The following is a 22,644-nucleotide window of genomic DNA, read 5'->3' as shown; positions in this document are numbered from 1 at the left end:
TGCGCAGTGACGAGGTGGCAGGAACTGGTTTGACACCACCATGAACCCTTCACCTAGAACTCAACTCAACCCTAGGGATTTCTGAGCTGTCGAAGGAAGTTTGATGACTTTCTTTGCTTAATCGGGCCCTGTTAAGCTCCCTTGAGGCTAAGGAGGGAAGAAGGGGCGATGGATTTTGTGTCTTTCTGTGGGAAGGTAAATTTCCAAAAGCAACAGCCCTTCCTCCAAATAAATGTGTAATTACAAAATAAATACGGTGTTCTCTCTTTGTAAAACTCGTGTCAGAATGCCCTCCGGAGTGCCTTCTTCCAACTAAAACATTGACCCTCCTTTATAGAAATTCTGGAATCTAGCAAAGTAACAATATTCACAGTAGTTTAAATATACGTGTTAAATCAAATTAGGTTTCCCTGGTTCTGCCTCCTCATTTCTTTGTTACCTGTCATTTACTTCCAGTATGCACTGGTGGCTGCTAGGCACTCAGGGAAGATCTGTCCCAGTGCCCGTAAAATAGCGGCTCTGTTTCTCTGACTTGGTGCCCACAGGGACGTCAGAACAGGAAGGTACATCTTTAACTGAACACCAGTGATGAAGGACTCAGCGAGCTCTCTGTTTCGCCAGCCCTTAAGTCAACAGTCTCCTCATTCTTCGGCACGCGGTCTCCTGAGTGATAACTGCTGCTCTTCCCACAGGTAAGTTTTTCTAGGGAAAAAATAGTTCAGTATTCAGTAACTTTGGTCAGACAAAGAGCACCTCAGGCCCTTCCCCCTACCCGATTCCAGGGTAAACTGCAAATCAGTTCCACCGGAACAGAAAGTCATTGTATTAAAATCAAGGTGATTACGTCCCCTTCCCCCGAAAGGAATAGCATTCTGTCATATATGGAGGTATTACCAGGTGGTGGTTAAAATCCTGGACTCTGGAGTCGGACCTGGATTTGGATCCCTGCTTTGGGCCGGTCACTACCCACGTGACCTTGACCATGTAGTGTGGCTGCTGTACGCCTGCCTCAGGGGGCGTTGCTAGACTTGTGTGAATGAGACAGTATGTTGCAGTGTTTTGATGATAGCTAGTGCTCGGTGGTTTAAAAGAAAACTATGTTGATGGTGGTGATTATAGCTGACATCAATATGAGCAGCCAGCAGGGATTCACACAGAGAATAAGAATTTTCTGCTCTAGGGAAAGAGAAAAAAAATCGGTTCCCATCACAAAAGACCACGTATTATATGACTGCGTTTACCTGTGTATGAAATGTCCAGAGCAGACAAATCCGCAGAGACAGAGAGTGGATTAGTGGTTGCCTACGGCTGGGGGGTGGGGTATGGGGAGATATGGGGGAGTGACTGCTAATGGGTACAGAGTTTCTTTTCGGAGTGATGAGAGCTTAAATTGGTTTGTGGTGATGGTTACACAACTCTGAATACACTAAAAACCGCTGGATTGTAGACCTCACGTGGGTGAATTGTATGGGAAATGATTGATGTCTCAATAAGGCTGTTATTAAAAAATATATTAGCTCCCATTTATTGCTCAGTTAACCTTTGTAATAGCTCATGGTTTTACACTACAGTCAAGAAAACTGAGTTTAAGATGTGTTAAGCAGCTTAACCTGGCCCATGTGAGCGGCATGCAATGGACCCAGGATTTGCCATTGATTGATTTGACTGGATCTTAGTTTGAGAGAATCAGATTGATCGTAATCATTGGTTCATGGCACGTTATTCCCTTTGGTCCACCGAAGGCCATCTTTTCTTTCACTTGATTTTAGGTATGTCTGCATGCTGAATGATGGACATGTCTGACCCCCGCCGCCCAAGCCAAGGCCAGAGCGTTACCAGTAACTTACAGCTCCCTTTGTGTTTTCTTTCCACCGTGGTCTTCTCCCCTGAGATAAGCGCTACCCTGAACATTGTGCTTAGCGTTTCCCTGCTGCTTTTTAGAAGCTTTTCTTTTCTTTTTTTTAATAGCAATTGTGCTTGCCTAAATGGCCTATTATTTAGTTTGGCTTAGGTTTAGTTTTAATTTTGCATAGTTTTTGAACTTCATAAAAAGTCTGTCAGGTTAGATGTGGTCTTTTGGGACTTGCATTTTTTCGTTCAGTATGGATTCATCCATGTGGAAGAGGGCCTCTGTGGTTCTCTTGTTTTCATGCCACATTTTCATTCCATTTTCTGAGCATACTGTGGTTTATTTACACATTCTTCTTTCAGGGGGTATTGAGATTGTTTCCAGTGTTTTGCTGTTTTGATAAGTTCAACTATGATTGTTTTTTTTTTGTGTATGTGTCTTCTTATTAAGTTTTCTCTTGGGTTTAACCTCACAGAAATTGGGGGTGTGCCTAATAGATTAGCTGGGTATACACACATTCAGCCTTGAAAGAAGACGTTAAATGGTTTCTTAGTTCCCACCAGCAATGTGTGTGGGACCATGTTGATATCCAACACTTGGTATTCTGAGCTTTGTCAATCATATGGGTGCAAACTGGCATTTCATGGGGACAAAGTGTTTCTGGCCTCTTCCTCATCATTGGTGAGGTGAACACCTCTTTATAAGTTTATTGATCATATGTGTTTCTTCTTCTAAAAGATAAATAGGAAACTCAACTTTTACTTAAAACTTCAGCAAACCCCAAATGTTGCTTCATTTTCTCTCATTAGCTCCTCCGTGTCTACAGGCTGCCCTGGCTGGTTCCATATGTGTTTCTTGTTCTACGAGTTGTTTCTTTATGGGTTTTGCCCATTTTTGCCCTGAGTTGAGTTTTTCTTATTTGTAGGAGGGCTTTAGATATTTTTGAAAGTAATCTTTTGCTGCCTGTGTGTATTTAAAATATTTTCTTCAAGTTTGTAGCTTGAATTTTTACTTTAACTGGAAACTATCCTGACAAACAGAAATTCTTAGTGTTGTAATCAAGTTTATGTATCTTGTATAATTAGTAATGTTTGTGTCTTGATTAAGAAACCTCTTCTTATTCCAGGCTCATTAAGATAATATTCACTGTGTATTTCTTCTGAAAGTTTTCATATTTTTCCTTGATGTTTGTATTCTTGATCTGTTTGGTGTTGATTTTTGATGGTGTGAGACAGGGATCCTTTCTCATTATCTCCACGTAAAATGCCACCTTCTTCCAGTGAAGGGGGGATTTAAACCTAGACTTACCCAACTTGAAAGCCCATGCTCTTAATCACTTTGCTGTCCCAGGGAAATAACGGTGACATTAGACTCTCTGATAAATGAGGGGGCCCTGGGGAGGGAGGAGGAGCAAGGCCCCCAGTATCAGGAGCTGAGGGCTGAATTGGGTCTTTCTTTCAAATGATTTCTTCTCCTTCTAAGTTTCATGGTAACATATTCCAGGTCATCTTTTGGCATTGGCAGCTCCACAGGGGGGTTCCCATGGGAAGCTCTGGGTTCCACTTTTTTTTTTTTTAATTTTATTTTTTAAACTGAAGTAGAGTTGGTGTGCAGTATTACGTAAGTCACAGGGGTACAACCTGGTGATTCATATTTTTTAAAGGTTATACTCCATTCATAGTTATTACAAAACACTGGCTATAGTCCCTGTGTTGTACAATACATCCTTGTAGCTTATTTTATACCTAATAGTTTGGACCTCTTCATCCTCTACTCCCATATTCCCCCCTTCCCTCTCCCCTCTGATAACCACTAGTTTGTTCTCTGTATCTATGAGTCAGCTTTTTTTTTGTTATACTCACTAGTTTGTTGTATGTTTTAGGTTCCAAGTATAAATGATATCATACAGTATTTGTCTTTCTCTGTCTGACTTATTTCACTTGGCCTAATGCCCTCCAAGTCCATCCATGTTGCCACGGACAGCAGAATTTCACTCTTTTTCATAGCTAGTACTATTTCATTGTGTGTATATACAGATTCATTGCTATACCTATCAAGATACTAATGGCATTTTTCATAGAACTAGAACAAATAATTTTAAAATTTGTATGGAAACACAAAAGACCCTGAATAGCCAAAAGAATCTTGAGAAAGAAGAACAGAGCTGGAGGAGTCATGCTCCTTGACTTCAGACTATACCCTAGAGCCACAGTAATCAAAACAGTGTGGTACTGGCACAAAACAGACACATACATCAATGGAACAGAATAGAAAGCCCAGAAGTAAACCCACACACTATAGTCAATTAATCTACAACAAAGGAGGTAAGAATATACAATGTAGAAAAGACAGTCTCTTCAGCAAGTGGTGCTGGGAAAACTGGACAGCTCCATGTAAAAGAATAAAATTAGAGCATTTTCAGGGGATGGAGGCCTATAGCTCAGTGGTAGAGCACGTGCTTGGCGTGCATGAGGTCCTGGGTTCCATCCCCAGTGCCTCCGTTAAGGGGGGAAAATATTCTCTGACACCATATACAAGAATAAAGTCAAACTGGACTAAAGACCTAAGTGTAAGACTGGATACTGTAAAGGTCCTGGAGGAAAACACAGGCAGAACACTCTCTGACGTAGACTGTAGCAGTGTTTTTAGGGATCCATCTCTGAAAGCAAAGGAAATAAAAGCAAAAATAAATAAATGGGACCTAATTAAACTTAAAAGCTTTTGCACAGCAAAGGAAACCATCAACAAGACGAAAAGACAACCTACGGAATGGGAGATATTTGCAAGTGATATGACCAACAAGGGGTTAATATCCAACATATATAAACAGCCCATACAACTGAACATCAGAGAAATAAAAAACTCGATTAAAAAATGGGCAGAAGAACTGAAAAGACATTTTTCCAAAGAGGAAATGCAGATGGCCAACATCGCTGATCATCAGAGAACTGTGATTTACCACAGTGAGATATCACCTCACACTGCTCAGAATGACTATCATCAAAAAGAACACAAAAAAATGTTGATGAGGATGTGGTTAAAAGGGACCCTTCGTACACTGTTGGAGGGAATGTAAATTGGTGTAGCCATTGTGGAAAACAGTATGGAGGTTTCTCAAAAAACTAAAAATAGAATTACCGTATGACCCACTCCTGGGTATATATACGGAAAAAACAAAAACAAACTAATTCAAAAAGATACATTCACCCCAGTGTTCATAGCAGCACTATTTACAATTGCCAAGACGTGGAAGCAACCTAAGTGTCCATCAACAGATGACTGGATAGACCAGATGGGTTCCACTTCCTTATTGTTTCCTTCGTTTCCCAGAGGTTAAAGTGACGTGGTGGGAGAGAGCACAAGGCTGAGAGCCACACAGACCTGGTTTCAAGGCTCAGTTCAACCACGCGTAACCTTGGGGAAGGTAAACCTTTTTGAAGCTCAGTCTCTGCCCTGTGTGTCCCCACTCAGAACGCAGATCCTCTGTAGGAAGGTTTAGCGCCCTCATTCATTCCTCTGTGGGGGTGAGGGCACAGGAGATGGTGATGGCCAGCCCCTCCAGGGCCATCTGCTCTGGGGAAGGGTGGCGCCCCTTTGGGCTGACAGTAATGACAGATGTCCACTGCTGCCTCCCGGGACACTACCCTGTCTTGTCTTCTTTCCCTCTACTTGATTAGAGGATCTTGTCACTGTGGGCGGCCCTCAGCCTTCAGCTTCTTCCAGGGACCTCCCGCACAGTGCTGTGTGCACAGCAGCGCCTTCGTCAGTGACCTCTGCTGAATTAAGAGGAAAAGAGACCCTGCCCTCAAGCCTTTTGGTTTTGTTTGCATTTGGTTTCCCAGTAAAAACAAAAACAAAAGCCAAAAGCTGGCCATCAAAACAGAGGAGAGAGAGGCCTTTCTCCCCAGGCTTCCCCAGGTGCCAAGCACTGCTCTGAGGAGCCCGGGTGTGACATGCGGCCTCCCACTCCGTCCCTCACTGACCCCACCACCTGCTGGAGTGTTTAGCGTGGGTGCCTCTCACCCCTTGGCAGGGAGGACTCTGCGGTCCAGCACCCGCAGCAGGAGGGAGAGGGAACAGCCCCACGGCGCCCTGGGCGCCAACCCCGCCTCCACCTCCCATGTGCTCTGCGTGCAGCCTGGTAATTAATCAGCAAGCGCTGAGGCCTAGGAGCATCACTAGGTCCTGTCGCTGCCCAGGGCACTTTGCATTGTCACTGCATACATTTTTCAGCCAAGCTAAATAGAGGGCTGGGTGGGGTGCTGTTTCTTTCATTGTTTATAGGCCCCTGGGATTTTTCCTCATCCCTGAGGACCGCCAAGGGAACAGGCTGACTTCAGCAATTTCTGCGGTGAGGTCATAGGGCCCTCGGAGGGTTCCCTGAGTCTTGGAGACCGTGCCCAGGGCCGCCGATAGGGATGGGGTTCGCAAGAAAGAAGTGCAGGAATACGGAATTCAGTTCAGCGAAATCTAAGACTCACTTGAAGTGTCTTTGGTAAGTTTCCAATCGTGCTTCTCAGCAGAGCAAAGTCTCACAGCGTTCCCAGTGTAAACGCTGGAAAGGGGCTACGGATGAAAACGACCAGGTGACAGCGAAAGCCAGAAAGAAGCCAAAATTGGTCTTCAATATTGAACTGCCTCAGGCTAAGTGGAGTCTGAGTGATCAGCCTGCTGGAATCAACATCAGGTTTCCTCTCACCGACACAGAAAACTCTAGAACTTGACATTAGGGAACCTGGGCTTCCGTCCCAGGGGCACTGCCTGCTGGTGACGCGGTCCTGGGCTGGTGGCTTAGCCTGTCAGTGCCAACTGCCAGCACCTGTAAAATGGGTGGGTCCAGCCTGGCTCCCTCAAAGGCTCCTGTGGGTTCAGAACGCGCTTGTGTGAACGGGTCTCCCTGGAGCTGGCGCCTCATGGGGTCCGGGCGGCTCCCACACACGCCGTGGTCCCTGTCTTATCTCTCCCAAGAGCTTTGCCTTTACTCCCTCTCCAGGGGCTTCTTTTTGAGATTCCTCTCCTCCCATTCTAGGCCTTGCTTGGGTTTTCCAAAGGTATTTCATGGATTGCCAGACCCCCAGTGGCCCACGACCAGAGGGGGTTCTGAGGACAAATGAGTTTGGAAACAGTGAGCTGTGTAACCTGCTTCAGAAAGTCATGGTTCTGCTCAGGGCAGTGAGGAGTCTTGCGGGAAGGAACCTCGTCGACCTTTGCCCCTTCACCCCTTAGCATTTCCCCCACGAATCTGACCCCAGAACCCATGCTTCAGATTGTGCCTGGTCACAGCCCCACCCCCTCAAGCACAGCTCGGGACGTGTCTCAGATGATGCGATTTAACAGTGATGCCCGTTGGTTGGAGGCTTATGACATGTCAGGCGCCCTGGCAGCTGTTTGTCAGCATCCGACTCCCAAACAGCCCAGTGGGGCAGGCACGTTGCTCACAGCTGGAAAGCGGGGCTGTGACTACGACACTGGCCTTGGTGTCTCTGTTTTACAAATAAGGCAAATGAGTTTCAAGGAAGGTCAGCATCTTGCCCAAAGTCACAGAACGAGTGAGCGGTGGACGGGGGCCGTGACCCAGGCCTTGCCTCCAGGTGTGTCCAGCTGTAAAGGGCCCGCCATCACTGCACATGTGGGCCTGGCCTGATGGGTGAACCTTCAGACTGGAGCGGTGGCCGAGGCCTGCCCACGGAGTCCACGCGATGGAAGATGGATTTGGGTTGGCGGGCAACCAGCAGCCCTGGGGCCCGAAACGGGGCAGCCACCCACTCTCACCGTGCGGGAGGGAAGCCCAGGCGCAGGAGGCGGAGTGGCTAGGCCCGGCAGGCGTCCGGAGCGCTCCGAAGTCCGTGCCGCCCGCGGACCTCACCCCGCCCCCCGCGCTCTGGGCCCCGGAGCCATCCTCCCGTGTTCGTGGTGCCTGGGCTGCCCGGCTGCTCCTCGCTAATTGGAACCTCAGGGTGCTGTTGTGGTGCCTGTTGCTATAAACACTGCCAATTTGCATAAGTATGTGACATTGTAAAAGTTCCTGAAAGATCTTATCCACATGGCTGGCACCCGGCCCAAGGAAAAGCCAGGTAGAAAGACAATGGGTGTGTTATTTAAAAAAAAAAAAAAAGGTTGTTTTTGTTCCCTGTGCAGGTGAACAGGATAGGAATTGGAAAATGTATCCAGTGCAAGGCAGCGCCCGCAGCTTGCTTTGTTTTGTTTTGAAATTGCTTGAGAGAGATTTTCCTTGTACCTCCTAAGCTGCCTCCTGTCATGTTTGAAAAGCCGGAATGGGACTGTTGAGATTCCGTAAATGAATTTATGTTTTGGAACACCGGGTTCTTTGCAGGGCGGGAAGGGACTTGAGCGATCACCAAGTCCCACGTGTCGTTTACAGACGTGCAGACGGAAGCCCGCGACCGGGGCAAGGTGGCCGCAGGGCCAGCCGTGCGTGGAGCCGGGGCTCGTGACTTCCATCCCAGGCTCGCTCGCTCTCTCTCTCCAGAACACTCCAGAGCCAGCCAGCTCACACTCACTTTAAGCAGAAGGAAACTCGATTCGATGCATCAAAGACAGAACTGACTCCTTCCCAAGCCTCGGAGCCCCTGCCAGGCCTCCCTGACCTCTCCGTTCGTGGTTGGGGCCAGCCCCAAGCACCAGCCCTGGGCCTGGAGGACACCTGCTCCTTACAGCCTTCACCCCGGGACTCCTCCAGGGGATGGGTGTGGTTGTCTCTGCATTTCAGTGTGGAAATCAAGGCCCAGAGAGGCTGGCGAGCCTCGGTTACACGCTGGGAAGTGCGACTGTGATCACAACCCAGCGCTGGCTGGCGGGCGCTTCCTAGGGCTGTGGAAGAGAGTCAGAAAAAGCGTCCACAGAGCCGTGGTGCAGTGCCCTGCACACAGTGGGTGCCTCCAGGGCACTGGGTCCCACCCCCGGCGTCTTCTCCGAGTCCTCTTCCACCATCTTTCAGATCCTGTAGAAACAAGAGTCTCGAACACGCAGATTTATTGCCTCCTGGTTCACCTAAATGACCTGCTCTTGTAAATGACCCAGCTCAGTGGGTTCACTCCAGTAGCCCCCCAAACACTCATTTCCAGAGTGCTGAAGCTTGCTGGCTGGCACTTGAGGGGGTAGAAGATGGTAGTTTGCAACCAAGAGGCTAAGAAGCTGTTAAACCGTCAACACTTAAGACAGCCTAAATGTCCATCAACAGGTGACTGGATAAAGAAGATGTGGTATATTTATACAATGGAATACTACTCAGCCATAAAAACTGACAACATAATGCCATTTGCAGCAACATGGATGCTCCTGGAGAATGTCATTCTAAGTGAAGTAAGCCAGAAAGAGAAAGAAAAATACCATATGAGATCGCTCATATGTGGAATCTAAAAAACAAAAACAAACAAACAAAAACAAAGCGTAAATACAGGACAGAAATAGACTCACAGACAGAGAATACAAACTTGTGGTTACCGGGGGGTGGAGGGTGGGAAGGGATAGCCTGGGATTTCAAAATTGTAGAATAGATAAACAAGATTACACTGTATAGCACAGGGAAATATACACAAAATGTTATGATAACTCACAGAGAAATAAATGTGACAATGAGTGTGTATATGTCCATGAATGACTGAAAAATTGTGCTGAACACTGGAATTTGACACACTGTAAAATGATTATAAATCAATAAAAAATGTTAAAAAAAAAAAAGATTCACAAGGAGGACTGTTCCTCCGGCCCGTCTCTTAGCCAGGAATGCAAATGCGCATCTTGTCTCTCCATGCAAAGCTCTCGGCATGGTTGCTTGAGCCCTACCAGCTAGTCTCCCTGGACATAGTTTTGGAGGCCTCCTGTTGAACAATTACGCAGCACTACTTAGCGTGTGAGACAGCTGGGGGAGAAGAAATAAGGAGCTCAAGAAGCCCAGGGAGCCAAGGGTTTGGGCCGAGGAGGGGTCGCTCCCCGGAGGGCTGGGAGGGTCAGCTTGTGTCTTCCCGCTGGACGTGTGGGCCTTTCTGCACCTCACCCCACGCAGGGGAGCAGATTTGTCCTGCCGCCCCTGGGGCTCACATCCCTAGAGCCTAGTAGAATGGTGCTCATCTGTCAGGAGAGCCGATTTGTCCCCCTGCCTCTCCCCTCCCGGCCCCCAAGCCCACCCTGCAGTTATTCCAGGGCAGGATGCCACAGCCTGGAAGAACAGTGTCCAGAGGTGGAGGGAGGAGACTCAGGGAGGAGCTGCAGCCATAGGACCACAGAGGTGGTGTGGAAGGAAGAAGATGTGGCGGGAACCAGTGTTTACTGAGCACATACCGCATGCCAAGAACTTGACACGTGTAGTCTTCTTTAATCCCCACAGAAATCCTGTGAGTTAGGAGCTGCTATCCTCTTTGTGCCAGTGAGGATATAGAGGGTCAGCAAGGTTAGGTAACTTGCCTGAGGTCACATGACTACTGAGGTGGAGCCAGAATTTGAGTGCAGGTCCTCTGATTCCAAATCCTGGGTTCTTTCCACGAGCACAAGTACCCCGTGAGCTCAGTTCCAAAGTGCTGACTGCCACTTGTCCATGCTACCCTGTGAACTTGGGCAAGCTGCTTAACTTCTCAGCTTCCTGGTCTGCAAAATGGGGACCCCACGAGGACCTGCCTCGTGGAGTTGCTTAAGGGGCAGGTGAGCCGTGCGTGTCGAACACGGGGAAGCGGTACTCCGCGGGTGGGGGCTCCTGGAGGGGCAGCCCCTGCGTTTACTTCACCGCTGGTGCTGCTGTCCCTGCTGCCTTGGGAGAGGCACGCGCCCTCTGTGCCTCAGTTTTCTCATCTGTGTAGTGAGTGGCTGGGACTGGATGATGCCTGATCTTTCGGCTAGACGGGGTTTTCCCACCCAGCCCGCCTCCCTCTCCAAACTCCCCGCTGGGGTTCCTTAGCTCTTACCATCGCACCCCCAGCCTGGCAGCAGGCGGGGTTTGGCCCCCGCCTGATCCCTTCAAGCCTTCACTCCTGCTCTTTGCCCTTCTTTGATTATCCTTGCTCTCCTCTGCCAATTTGAATTCTATACTTCTTTCAAGGCCCAGATTAAAACTCAACTCTTCCATGAAACTGTTTCTGGCAAACCCCACCCTGAGATGACTTCCCCTTCGTTTAAAATTCCCTCAGCTATTATGCCCACAGTCTGAGTCACACTGACTCCAGATGGTTTATATTGTCTCATTTAAGTCTGTTTGATTTGCCCAATTCCCTAAAAGTAAACTCCCCAAGGGCAAGGCCCTTGTTTTCTGCTTTGGTGTAGCCTCCGTGATGCTGGCACCGTCCTGGGTACCCGTTTGGTGAATTAGCAGCCCCTGTGTCGGTCCTCGCCTCCTGTACCCCTGCTGCTGGGGAGGGGACTGTCTGCAGGATGCTTAGGACTGTGAGGACTGCAGAGGGATCACCTCTGCCCTCGAGGAGTTGCGGAGGAAGAGAGGCAGGTGTCAGTGCAGTGCGGTTTCGTGGGTTGCAGGGATGCAGGGAAGGGGAGGCTTCTGAAGAGGAGGACCTCAAGGATGATCAAGGGCCAGCAGAGAGAGGAGGGGAGGGCACTGCCCAGGGCCTAGCCAGTGGGGAGACGGGCTCCACTCTGGCTTGTTGAGGTGGATTAAAAGGCATATTTTAGGGGAGGGAAGCAGACCAGGGACAGTGGTAGGAACCGAAACTGGAAATGCAGTTTTCAGTTATTCAAAGGCAAATGCAGAGACCCCCGGGGGTCTTTATGCCCTGGGTCCAAATGAGGACTGTGCCAAAAAGAGAAAATTAAGAGCCATGAAAATAATTTATTTGGCATTTGAAGTGCCCTTTTTAGTAAAAGAAACCATGGTGATAGCTGTTTGGTTTTTTTATTTTGTTTTGTTTTGTTTTAGTGTCTTGACTTGACAAAATAAAGATCTGGCAATTCTATGCCAGAAGGGATGTTTCCAGGTCCAGATTCTTGGAGCTATGGCTAGAGAGTCACTGAGATAAATGGAGATAAGGAGCAAGTGCAGTGTTGATTTAGCTCCTAGGAGGACAGACAGATTTAGAGCCTCTGCATAATTTGTGCTGATGAGGATGGCAGACGTAGCGATGCCATAGGGAGGCCGAGGGTAGACACGGTTTGATTTGTCTTGATGGCTTTAATCCCTGCTCTCTCTCTCGTGAGAGGTGTGAGCTATTTGAGAGCCTCCCCGCATCCTCCTTTGCTTTGTGCCCCTCCCTGCTCCCCGGGAGGGTCTAGAACTTGTCCATACCCTGCGTGCGGCTCAGACGCTATCGTCCATCTTCCTGCCTTTCAAAGCAAGGACTGACAACTGTGATTTCTCATCTCCAGGTGCAGAGGAAATTGCCCCTTGTAAGTGTCTGCACATTGCAGGGCCCCGTCCCCCAGGGTTGCTTCAGTGCCTGTCAGTTGAATTTGCACTCATGAGATTAAAGTAGGTGTGTTGGAACGTTAAAAACTTTTTGCCCAGATCAGTCCCAAATTCCTAAGATGAGAACTTGCCTAAATCAATATTGTAATTTCAAATCTTGAGCTGTCCCTTTTGGGGCATTTCAGTCATTTCATGGAAAGAAGAGAGCAATTGGGGGGCCCTACAAACAAAGACGTGTGAAGACGGATGTGGAGTGGGGGCAGGGTAGGCTGCTCAGGTGGGGAGGGGGTTTCAAGTCCTCTATGGCCACATTCAGTTTGCTCGATGATTTCTTATTCTGGTTAGGATTTTACTCCACAGATGGCTTGCCCAAGGCCTCACGGCAGTTTTGGTTGACAAAGCAAGCAATCATGACAGAAGGAAGAGGGGGTCCCAGAGTGCAAGTGAGAAGATGCAGCGGGGGGTGGGGTGGGGGGTGGGCCTGGCAGGGGCTGATGACAGAGGGCTGCTCCTGACCTGCGTTTTCAGATCTTCAGCCCCAGGAGGGAAACAAGGCAGAGTTACTGAGTCAGTTGGAAGTCCTGGATGGAGGCTGGCGAGGAGGGCACAGATGAGAATCCGTTGCTAAAGCAGCCATAGCTTGGAGAAGCACCTGAGGCTTGAGGAAACAGCAGAGACCTGAGTTCTCATCCTAGGTCCACTGTGTGACCTTGGGGAAGTTGTGCCATCCTCCTGGACCTCAGTTTCCTCAGAATATAGTTAGGGCAGAGCACCACTGAGGTTCCTTCCAGCTGTGTCCTCTTCAGAGACTCGAAGCAAGAGTCCTGCTTCCTACCTCTGCTCCCCTCCGCTGTGAGCTCCCCAGGGAGCTCCAGACTCCTAGGGAGCAGGGCCCTGGGGGGCGGCAGCAAGGGGCCCAGCGGCAGACGCACTGATGACAGACAGCTCACCAGAGGACCAAGAGCAGCCCAGGTGACGGGCAGCATCCTGCAGGCCAGCACTCCAGAGCAGGCGGTGCCCAGAGGCAGCCCCTTGTGCTGGACACACGAACAGGTGACATTTGGGACGCTCAGCTAGCCGTGGAAGGATTCTCCCCGTCACTCAGATGCACACACACCACACACCGGTCTCCGTTCCTGTTCTCCTGTGGGTGAGCGCCTCCCGTTTGCCCCTCAGCCTCTTCCAATTTCACTCCCAGACAGAGGCCCTAACCCCTCGTTCAGGGCCCTTTTTCTTGTGTTGATGGCTGTTGTGGATAAAGCAGAGACAAGTTATGTGCCTCCCTGTGTCCTCTCCCCACTACATGGAATGACCTCCTCGTCTGGATAAACAGTTATTCATTGTCTCCCCAAGTGGCAGGATGTTGGGTGAAAATCAGAAGGAAATCCTGGCGCGTTACAACACGGATGAGCCTTGAAGACATTATGCTAAGTGGAGTAAGCCAGTCACTCAAGGACAGATATTGTTGACTGTACGAACATGAGGTCCCTAGAACAGTTAAATTCATAAAGACGGACAATCTAACAGGTGCCCAGGGGCTGGTGGCGGACACGGCAAGCGGGGAGTCAGTGTTTCATGGGGACAGAGTCTCTGAGAAGATGGAGAGGTTCTGGAGAGGCTGGTGGTGATAGTTGCACAACAATGGGAATGTATGTACCTTATGCTTTAAAATGGTGAATTTTATGTGTATTTCATGCTACACAAAGTGGCGGGCTGGTCCCTGCCCCAAGGAGCCTGGTTTTGTCCTCCGCTGGGCTTCTTCAGTTCTGAAAGTCTACTGACCTTTTATTTCTTGTGTTTACCACCAGGTCCTCCCATTTGCTTGTTAGTTAACAGGATGTGCTGACACTTGCTTGGTTTTGAATTTTTGATGCTTTTTTGTATGGTGGCCATCCCTAGGTCCCTGATACCTGTCACCACACACAGCAGTGCCTTGCCCACCAGCATGGGAAGGCGGTCGTGGCTCAGTGATACAGGAGGTGGATTTGGAGGGTGCAGTGAGAGGACAGAAGTGATTGGGATTGATGGAAGTGTGAAGCCGTGCTCTAATGGCTGAGGAAGGGAAACTGCTGTGGGAAAAAGGGACAGGGAAACAGGAGTTAAGGATGCCTGTGTAGGTGGTGGGCACACCTTGTTGGAGGCAGCCAGTTCTAAATGTGAGTGACTCGTATTTGCCATCCACAGTGCTGGAATTCCATCAGAACCAAGGTTCACTGAGACCTTGGGAAGATGACGCTGTCTTACTCCTTTACTCTCTGTCTCTGATTCCTGTCCCTCCGTGCCCTTTCCCATCATCCCTTTTCGTTGGCCCGAGGAAGCTTGCCAGGGGCACCCTGCTAATTCATTACCTGTGAGCACAGGTGTGGTTTCGTCAGGATTCCTAAGATCTGGGGAAAAACCAGTTTTCGGCTGTGGTGGCATCCCTGCTGGTCCTGGTTCCAAGAGCCTTTCTGCCTAAGGACTTTGCTGGGGTGTCAGATAACTGTGCCGTCATTTCATTTAGTGTTTATTGGACACCTCACTTCAGAGCAAGAAGTGACCTTGGAAGTCATCTAATCCAGCGCTCCTGAAACGTCAGCGTGCTTGTAAGCCGCTGGGAGAGCTTGTTAAAACACAGCTTCTGATTCAGTAGGTCTTGGGCGAGGCAGGGCCCGAGGTTTGGTGGCTCTGACACTCCCAGGTGAGGTCGAGGCTGCCAATCCCTGAGCCACACTCCAAGCAGCAAGAATCTTGCCCAGCGATTCTCAGCCCTGACGCCACACTAGTATCACCTGCTGAGCTTTTGAAAAATATGGGTGCCTGGGCTTCACGCCCAGGTCTTACTATTTAATTGGTCTGATACAGCCAGTCTTTATGGTTTAAAGAGCTCCCCAGTTGATTCTAGTGAGTAGCAAGTATTGAAAACCATATCTCTGATCAATTACCTTGGTCAATTATGTGATCAATTACCTTTCTTATTGAAATTATCAGAAAAAAATCCCACCTTCCCTGCCCCGCCTGTCCCTCCATTCGACCTGGGGTTTAACTTCCCATTGTGAGTAATACCATACAATAATGAAACATAACAGCTATTGAGTGTTTATTGAGTATATACTATATGGTAGGCATCCTGTTAAGTACTTTAAATCTCCTAATAGTCCATGAGATAGATAACTATGATAATCATCCTCATCTTTTTTATAGATGTGAAAACTGAGGCACAGAGAAGTAAAGTAACTTGCTGTAGGTCACACAGCCAGTTAGTAACAGAGCCAGGACTAGAACTCAGGAGGTCTGCTCCCTGGGAGACTCTCTTAGCCATTACATCCCTGAGTCCCCTGTGCAGTGCCAAAGATAGCAGCAGTGCTGGACAAGGATGAATGAAATGTGTTCTTTTCAATTAAATCCTGGGGGGGGGTTTGATATGCTTTTTTTTTCAGTCTGAGTTTTTGTTGTTTCTATGGATCAAGTTCATTTCAGTTTCAGAAATCAACAGCGATGCAGAGCTGTGTGTGTGTGTGCGTGCACAGGTGTGTGTCCCCTTTCTGTCTTCTGTTCCATCTGTCCGTTCAGCAGCCCTTGCGCCAGAGAGGTGTGCAGCAGGAATACATGAATGGGAGCCTGACCCAGGTCCAGGACAGTGTTCTGAGCAGGATTTCAAGCTGCATCTTCCCCTCCCACAGGGTTTGAAGAATCCCACAGTTTCCAGTCTGGCGAGACTTATTTCTCAGGTAGCCTCCGGCATGATCTGGCTCATGCGTCCCAGCGATCCCTTCACATACACCTCTCTTAAACAGAGACATTCCCCTTAGCTCATCATTCGTCCCAGCTCAGATCCCTCTCAGACTCTGAGCTATGTGGCTTGGTTGCCAGAAGTGCCAGGAGGTCTTCCTGTTAGCAGGTCATCTGTTTCTTGTAATATCTCACGCAGTGTGGTATCCACTGGAGCAGGAAAAACCTTCAGACGACTAGTCTAAATAAAGCACCATGAGATGCCCCCAAACCAGACATCCAGTAAGATAAAAATCCAGTTTGTACGGCAAATTGCTGTAAGTTTGGATGTTATGTGTGATTATGCTGCTTCTTTGGTGCAGATGACCAAGAACTGACTGGAGAATTCTCAATTTTAAGAGGTCTTACTGGCCAGAGAGGGGAATGGTGGCAATTTCATGTGGTTCAACCAGAATAGGTTCGGAGAATTTCAAAGTTGGAAGCCTGGGGTCCAGATCAGTCCCTACCTTCCTTGTGCCCATCAGTCAGCCCAGTGCTGCCTCCGTTCCAGGAGCCAGCACCAGCACGTGCCACCTCTGCCGCCATGGAGGTCTGGGGTAGCTCAGATGTTTGATCACCCAAACTCAGGTAAGAGGTATGTCCAGTCTCTCCAAGGGAATTCCTTTAATTCCCCAGGCCAGGACACACACGCTTTAAAGGAATCTCTTGCCCTACAGAAGACACACAGGAGATGCTGCACTGGCTAATATTAAGGATCCTTTTGAATCCAGAAGATAAGGACAAGACAAAAATTAACATCTAAAAATTGCTGCCTGTATGAGACCTTGGCCAGCCCCCCTGCTTTGAAGCCATCTGACCCCTCTGTATTCTTTTGACAACTTACGTGTCTCTTGGGGTGCACTTATATCATTCTACTTTATAGTGGAAATAAAATCCATTTTGATTTGTGTCTGGCATGCTTTAGTGGGAAAAAAAAAATACCTTGGAGGTAAACAAAGAAGCTGAGTTCAGATCCTGGCTCTGTAACTAGCCTGCTATGACTTCGGGCAAGTTAAAATCTCAGAGCCTCAGTTTCTTCATTCTCAAAATAGGAACACTAAAGAAGAAGTAAAACTGTTACTGTCTGCAGATGACATGATACCATACATAGAAAACCCCAAAGAGGCTACCAGAAAACCACTAGAGCTCATCAATGAATTCCGTAAAGTTGCAGGATACAAAATTAATATACAGAAATCAGTTGCATTTCTACACACTAACAATGAAATGAGAGAAAAATAAGGTAACAGTCCCATTTACCATTGCATCAAAAAGAATAAAATACCTAAGAATAAACCTAACTAAGGAGGCAAAGGACCTGTACTCTGAAAACTGAGACACTGATAACAGAAATTGAAGAAGACATAAACAGATGGAATGATGTATCATGTTCTCAGATTGGAAGAATCATTACTTTAAAAATGTCCATACTATTCAAGGTAATACACAGACACAGTGTAATCCTGTCAGATTACCAATGACATTTTTCACAGAACTGGAACAAAAAATTTTTAAATTTGTATGGAAACACAGAAGACCCCCAAATAGCCAAAAGAATCTTGAGAAAGAAGAACAGAGCTGGAGGAATCATGCTCTCTGACTTCAGACTATGCTACCAAGCTACAGTGATCAAAAGAGTGTGGTACTGGCACATAACAGACACATACATCAATGGAACAGGATAGAAAAGTCCAGAAATAAACCCACGCACTTATGGTCAATTAATCTATGACAAAGGAGGCAAGAATATACAATGAAGAAAAGACAGTCTCTTCAATAAGTGGTGCTGGGAAAACTGGACTGCTCCATTGAGAAGAATGAAATTAGAGCATTCTCGGGCACCATGTACAAAAATAAACTCAAAATGGAAAGATCTAATGTAAGACCAGGTACTGTAAATCTCCTAGAGGAAAATATAAGCAGAACAGTCTTTGACATAAATTGCACCAATTTTTTTTTTTTCAAACCAGCTTCTAGAGTAATGGGAATAAAAGCAAAAATAAACAAATGGGGCCTGATTAAACTAAAAGCTTTTGCCCAGCAAAGGAAACCATAAACAAAATGAGAAGACAGCCTACTGAATGGGAGAAAATATTTGCAAATGATGTGACTGATAAGAGTCTAATTTCCAAAATATACAAACAGCTCATACAGCTTAATATCCAAAAAAACAAACTACCCAATCAAAAAGTGGGCAGAAGATGTAAATAGACACTTCTCCAAAGAAGACATCCAGATGGCACAGGAAAAAAAGGTGCTCAATATTGCTAATTATTAGAGAAATGCAAATCAAAACTACAGTGAGGTATCACCTCACACCAGTCAGAATGGCCATCATTAAAAAGTCTACAAGTAATAAATGCTGGAGAGGGTGTGGGGGAAAAGGAACCCTCCTACATTGTTGGTCAGAATGTAAATATTACCTTGGATAGTAGGGACATTTTAAAAATAATGATTCTTCCAATCTGAGAACATGATACATCTTTCCATCTGTTTATGTCATCTTGGAGGACAGTATAGAGGTTCCTCAAAAAACTAAAAGTAGACTTGCCATATGACCCAGCAATCCCACTCCTGGGCATATATCCAGAGAAAACTAATTTGAAAAGGCACATGGACCCCAATGTTCACAGCAGCACTATTTACAATAGGCAAGACGCAGAAACAAAGTAAATGTCCATTGACAGATGACTGGGTAGAGAAGCTGTGGTGTGTGTATGTGTATATATACAGAGTGGAATATTACAGCCATAAAAAAGAATGAAATAATGCCATTTGTAGCAACATGGATGGACCGAGAGATTATCCTACTTAAGTAAGTCAGGCAGAGAAAGGCAGTTATCATACGATATTATTTACAGGTAGAATCTAAAAAAAATGATACAGATTTTATTTACAAACCACGAACAGACTCACGGACATAGAAAACAATGGTAACCAAAGGGGAAAGTGTAGGGAAGGGATGTATTAGAAAAAAATTAAATAAAAATGGGAACACTGAAACCTCGCCGGGAGGTTGGGGTGACAGGGAAGCTGACAGACACAGGGCCCTCGGCACCTGGCACCGGGGTAGTCCACTCGCTGGAGACTGTCATTATTGTCATCATCTCTGACTGGGTCCCTTCCTGACTGTAAGCTCCCCGACGGGCTGACTGCACCCCAGCTACCCACGTACCGTCCCAGTGCTTACGTGCTTCTGAGCACAAGTGTAATTGTCACTAACACTGAATGAGAGTAATTTTGTTAAAGTGAATTGATAGTGGGCTTTTCAGGAAGAAAGTCAGCATTTCTGCCTTCAGCTCAGGCTGCTGGATTCGGAGTCCTTGAACTTTTCTGTTGGTGACCTGCACGCGGGTTTGTGCAGGGTCCACGTTTGCTTTTTATTTGGGGTTGGGCGTCCTCCTAGGCCAATGCCAGGGCGGCGCAAAGAGAGGAAACTAAGGTAGGAAGTGAGGCAGAGGACCTGCGGCAGCAAAATTTATGCAGAATATAAAAATATTTTCTTCCTTGTGAAGCACCCGCAGACTCCTGAAGTCTCCTTTGGCGCCGTCAGGGGCGGCGCAGGGCTGCTGTTGAGGCGGGAAGCCCCATAAAAAGACCTGCAGGACCCCTAGGCAGGGATGCTGCTCTCCTCTTAGAACCGTCCGGTTCCCTGGCCCAGAGGCTCTATCTTACTTTTTGCCTCTAAAGCGGCTAACTTACACCTAGAATTCTATTGGTTCCCTGAGCTCACTTCTGAATGGTTATTTCCTTCACTCCTGATTGGTTATTACTCTCACTTCTGATTGGCCCACTTCCCTAACTCTGACTGGTCCATTTGTAGTACTTCATTTGCATGGAACTGACTCCTGATTGGCCTATTTCTACAAAACTTGTTCCTGGTTGGTCAACTTCTGTTGTACTTTATTTGCATATGATGTTGCAAAGTGTAAAACTGGCAGCCTATAAAAGACCTGTGTAAGCCTGTAGATGGGGTCCAGAGCTTGAAGTGTTAACTTGTCTAGGCCTGGTGGGGTAATGAAGCTGAGTTCCGCAATCCTGCGAGTGCTGCTTGGTCTGTCGCCCGGATTCACTGAGCTGTAACACCAAGCTGTAACACGTTTTTTCACAACATTTTGACCTGCAAGGCGGCTGCACGGTGGCCCCGTGCACACCGCTCACCTTGGTGGTGTTCAGACAAGCCAGTGTTTTCTGATGGTTTCTTGTGGACTAACAGCTATTAAGGACATTGGAGCTAAGTCAGGGGTGGCTCTTGGTCTTCAAGCATATGCAGTGTGTTGAGAAGACTAGACTTCCAAGCACAAAGTGACTAAAGGAGTAAGAAAATTCATCATCTGGCAGGCTTTCCCCGAATCCTTTGATTTGGATAAGTTCCTTTGTTGTCTGCGCTCACATGCTCCTCGCTTCCCCGTCTTAACTCTCCTACTTGGAATTCTTTGTTTACTTTGTGTTCCCTGCTCTCGTCACCTCCGTGAGGCTGGCCCACGTCTCCCTTCCTCTCTTGGTCGCCAGCACCCGCTGCCCTGGTTAGGCGCTCACTCAGCCCTGCACACATGGAGCCATTGGTCTGGATCTAGAGTGTGAAGTTCAGCCTCTTTCTGACTCTGTGCCAGAGGAAATTGTTAGAGAATTAAGGGAGGGCTTCCCTGAGCAGCAGACTCAATCGAGGATGGAGTTGAGAAAGGGGAAGGCAGATGTGCAGAGGTGAGGGAGGATGCTGTCCCTGTGGGAACAGGAGCTGCTGGCACTGGGCCTTGGGCGTAAGGCGGACTTTCTGTGTTCAGCCTGGAGACAGTTCATTGAAGTCTGTAAGGGAAGAGCGGATGAGGCGAGGGTGCTCCATTCAGTCTCCTCGCTGTCTCTCACACCCGGTCACCCCCCTGGAGGCCACTCTGAGGTCCCGCCGAGGCCCCACACTGGGAGTCCAGCTCAGCTTGTGGCTCCTGCTCACGGGACAGCCTGCGTCTGGCCTGGAGCAGCAAGGAAAGCCGCAGGAGACCGTCTGGCAGGGTTGGCATCTTTGTTTGCTGGCAAAGGGAGGGCTGACATAGTAATTTGTCTCGTTACTGGAGAACCTCATGGCAAGAAAATGCGAAAGCCATCAGCTTAGCTAGTGGGGAATCAGGTCCCACAGAGAAAGCTCCCCTTTTTGTCAGCTTCCTCCGTCTGTGACTTGGCACCCCTGCCTGCTCACCTGTGCTTTGTCCAAAATCACCATCCCAGCCACATAAAGCAGCCAGCCCAGTGCAGCGTCACCCTGGCAAAGCTGTCTGCTCTCCTCGGCTCCGCGGCTGGTCAGGTGTGTGGCCTTGGGCAGATGACAGCCTTTAGTCCTGTGCCTGAGAGAGAGGAAACACTCAATCAATGTGACTGTTACTGTTGATAATAATGGCATTGTTATTATCATAGACAGCTCTAGAAAGACAGGCAACAGAGGCACAGGACAGATAACTTTTGTTAACTTTCTGTATCTGTGTTTATTTCTCTATCCTGACAAAAGCTCTCTGGGTCAGAGAAGGGACCTTTTATTTCTAAATCTATCTGTTGACAACCATGAATTCATACCCGTACTTCCATTTCAGGCTGACACCACAGGGTTTATTCTGTTTTTCTCCCTTCCCTTGTTTGTAACTGCCTTCTACAACAGTGAAAAACTCATTCCTGTTGTACTTAATACATTTGCTTATTTGGCCAGTCCCGCTGCATCCAGCCAGCCTCCAGGTGCGGCCCCTTCTTCCCCTCCCGTGCAGGTGTCCTTACCCACCTCGGACTCGGACAGCCTTGCTGGGTCACCCCTTCCCCACATGGACACCTCCTTATCCTGCTCAGCCTGACTCTGCTCTGGGCCGCTGCGGCTCCCTCGTGCCTGCCCCACGCCCCTGCATTGATGCCTGACCCTGCTCAGCCCTCTTGATGGCTTTAGTACTGACTTGCTCAGAAAAAAGAAACAGGAAAGGAAGAGCCCTGAGTCAATGAGACACACGCACCCCTGCCCCAGATTTTCCAAGGACCCAGAATAGAAAGCAAGCCAGTGAGGGGAACAAAAACCAGCTACTTACCAACAGGCAAAGCCAGTTAATGGTGGTCAAAGTCAAGACACCTTTAGAGAGGGAGGAAGACTCTGAAATGGCCCAGGGTGGGTTCTGGGCTGCCAGTAATGTTCTATAACGTAGTTGCCGTTGGCAGATAAGGTCCTGATGAGGCTGGATTGCCAGTGTCCTCTCGTGGAGAGAATGGTGTTGCAAATAACGATGAATGATGTGTGAGGACAGGTTGAGGCAGGAGAGACCAAGGCTTTCCCACTTAGCCGCACGTGAAGTCTGTGATAAAATCATGGTTGCACCTGGGACCCGTGTAGCCATTTACAACTGAGGAAACTGAGGCCAGAGAAACGTAATGATTATTCAGCCTCATGCAGATGGGAGCTCAGACTTCCTGACCGCTAAACGGGACTCCTTCCACTGTAGTTCCAAAACCAATACTTCTTTTCCCTTAAACTTTTCCCGTCTGTCCTTCATTTGACTTTACACTTTATTCTCACCCTTCTCCCTTGTAACATGCTGTCCTGGAAAAGTATGGTTTTTGGAGTCAGACAGACGAGCCTGAATCCTGGCTCTGCCGTTTACTTGGGAGACGCACCCGAGTTCACCATCCCAGATGCTGAACAAAGACGGCAGAC

The 22,644-nt window shown here is 48.0% G+C and overlaps 1 long non-coding RNA gene across 1 annotated transcript in view; it reads left to right on the top strand.

Moving 5' to 3' along the window:
• Window positions 1-22,644, top strand: part of LOC105094277 (uncharacterized) — a 71,713-nt gene that overhangs the window by 10,826 nt on the left and 38,243 nt on the right. The window contains exon 3 of the long non-coding RNA XR_004133823.2: window positions 546-692. This is a non-coding gene — a long non-coding RNA (uncharacterized LOC105094277). The remainder of the gene's footprint in view (window positions 1-545; window positions 693-22,644) is intronic.

The sequence above is a fragment of the Camelus dromedarius genome, chromosome 34, assembly GCF_036321535.1.
Source record: "Camelus dromedarius isolate mCamDro1 chromosome 34, mCamDro1.pat, whole genome shotgun sequence".
NCBI lineage: Eukaryota > Metazoa > Chordata > Mammalia > Artiodactyla > Camelidae > Camelus > Camelus dromedarius.
The sequence above is the reverse complement of the archived record's forward strand: the minus strand, read 5'-3'. Positions and strand labels throughout refer to the sequence as shown.